General features: G+C 47.7%; 1 pseudogene; it reads right to left on the reverse strand.

The window, feature by feature from the left end:
* Positions 1-709: 709 nt before the first annotated feature.
* Positions 710-2,146, reverse strand: LOC101718020 (pre-mRNA-splicing factor 38A pseudogene; annotated as a pseudogene).
* Between the last annotated feature and the right edge of the window lie 518 nt (positions 2,147-2,664).

The following is a 2,664-nucleotide window of genomic DNA, read 5'->3' on the forward strand; positions in this document are numbered from 1 at the left end:
TTTCTCCAAGTACCCTCTGGTGAATCCCCATCCCCACTGAAGCCAGTGGCAGATGGAATGTTGACCAGATGGGCAACTGGATTCCTTTCCAGAGAAGGATCTCTGATTGCATGGAATGAGTTGAAGCTAAAAGGAGGGGTTGTGGCTGGGGCTACTCTCCAGTGGATACTCAAAGGTCCTTCAGTGGAAGCTGGGTCCCAATAGCTCAATGAGGTAACCAGCAGATCTCCTATCTATCATCCCTACCTGGTAACTCTGTCAGTGATCATCAGGTATCCTCTGTCTCAGAGTGACCTGAAATGATGCCATCAGAACCTGTTTTAAGCCTCCAGTAAGAGATGAGCTACAAGATTAGACTGCTTTCTCTCTCTCTCTCTCTCTCTCTCTCTCTCTCTCTCTCTCTCTCTCTCTCTCTCTCTCTCTGCTAGTAAGATAGACCACTGGTCAGACACAGAAAACGAATCTTTGCTAGAATAAAAACTGCCCCAACCTTCTCTCTCTCCCCTCCTGGGTCTGATTTTCATCATTTATGTGTGTAGGGGAGGAAAATACTTTCACTAATAAGCTGTGGACTTGAAATTTTTACAGTAGATTTGTAAAATGCTATGTAATGATTGGGGGGGGGGGTGTTTAGACAGATTAGGCTTTATTTTTTTTTTTTCTTCTCTTTTTTATTTTTATTGTTTTTCATTGATTTATTTTTCGGGGGTGTCTCAGGTTAAATAACAGAAAGGCAAAGGATCACCAGGATGGCCAAATCTTTTCTCACTCACATCCTCAAGTGTCAGATCCTTTCCACCCCCATAATTTTGAATAAAGTTGAAAAAAGAGATACAAACTCAGCACCTCTCCCATCAAAAGAAAAGAAAAGAAAGTGGGGAGGCAAAAATTGAAATAGTCTCACTGCCCGGACAGCAGCTCTGAATCCTTCTCCATGGCTAACCCTTCCCTCATACCCACAGGAGGCCACTGGGACTCCTAGCCAATTGAATTCAGGCCTCACTCCCTCTCCCACCCTTCTTCTGGCTTTTCTTCGACCTTTCAGGAGACGTTGAGTGGCTCCTGTGTTTGTGAGTACGGTGATGACCCAGGGACTTGGAGCGGGATCTGAGTCGGTGACCTTGGGGCCTGCTTCTGCGGCGTCTTGGGCTCTTGCTGCCACGCTTTTCTCTGCGGGGTGAAGGACTTCTTCTCTGCGAAGATGGACTCCGCCTTGGCCTTCCGGGAGACCGACTCCTGCTCCTCCTCTAGCGCAGTGCGGGAGAGCCCTGGGGCTCGTCCAAGTCTCGGCAGCTTCTCCAGCGGTGATCTGGTGACCGGACGCTTTCCAGCTTCTCGTCGTCTTCCTCTTCCTCTTCACTAGACTCCACATCCTCCAAGTCTTCTTCTAGCGCACTCACTCGAGGCTCCAGTTGCTCAGCTTCTTGGAGCACGTAGCGTTTCTGTAGCCGGGGCAGAATGATCTCACAGACTCTCTCGCTGTGCAGCAGTGCACCAATAAATTCATCCACATGCATCAGTTCCAATTCTCCCTTTCGCTCTGGCTCTTGATTTTTCGATAGTCGTTGTACAAAGGTTCCAAGTACTTGTAGCAATCAATCGCAGTGCCGGTCAGCCTCATGTAAAGTGCGCCCAACAGGCGGACATACTTGCAATCTTCATTTCTTAGAAACTGTACGATGATCTCCTTCTCAGGTTGAATTTGCAGCATCTTCAAGGCCAAACACAGAAAGGGAGTTGCTTTGAGGTTTCCACCGTACACACCGCCCACGAGCCTTAAGTCCATGGCTTTATGAACTATAAGTTCAGCCGTAAGTCCAAAGCTCTCTTCTTTCCAGTACTTGGATTCGTCGATTCGCGTCCGAATGATCTTCTGCACCAGATCCTGGGGGTTCGTGCCACGGACGCCGTGCGTGTCCTTCACTGTAGGGTTCGCCATTTTAGAAGTGCGGTTCTGCGTATTTCTGTGGGATCCTTTAGTGCGTCACCTCCAGCTCAATCAAATGCCAGGAAAAGGATGGAGAAAGGTGGAGGAAAGGTCTCAATCGGCGGCCCAGCAACACTCTTGGAAGCAGAAAAGCTCAGCGTCCAGAACTTCCGGGAAGCGCGCCAAAATCGAATGGATGGATGTTGCTGCTGGCGCCGTGGAAAGTAGGTCGGGCCGTGCGCCGCCCATTTGGGCGGGTCGATTAGGCTTTTATTTGGACTTTTTCTCTCTGTTAGTGAGTTAGAAACTCCCCTTAAACTTTTTTCCAACTCATTGGAGGTTTTAGGAGGTTTTAGGACCCCCCCCTTGTATTCAGACTGCCCCTCCTTCCAGGAAGTCGGGCTAAGACAACTTAAAACAACCGTTTTGTCTTACATGGAGGAAAACAGCGATCAGCTAGTGACTTGCATTTGCGTTTTCATGTGCTAGCTAGAATAGAAAGGGATTTTCACCAGCCTTTCTCTTCCTTTGTGTGTGTGTGTGTGTGTGTGTGTGTGTGTAAGAAATTGATAAAGGAAGGGCCATGGATTTAGCTCAGTGGTGCCACCACTAGCCTTACAAGTGCAAGGTCCTGAGTTCAATCCCTGGTACCAAAAAAAAAAAAAAAAAAGAAATTGATAAATGTGCCTTTACTAACATGTGAATTGTGGTTGTTAGATGATGAATATAAGCTTAAC

This window comes from Heterocephalus glaber, unplaced genomic scaffold, assembly GCF_053883595.1.
Source record: "Heterocephalus glaber isolate CG9 unplaced genomic scaffold, H.glaber_assembly_v1.0 deba00000331, whole genome shotgun sequence".
NCBI lineage: Eukaryota > Metazoa > Chordata > Mammalia > Rodentia > Bathyergidae > Heterocephalus > Heterocephalus glaber.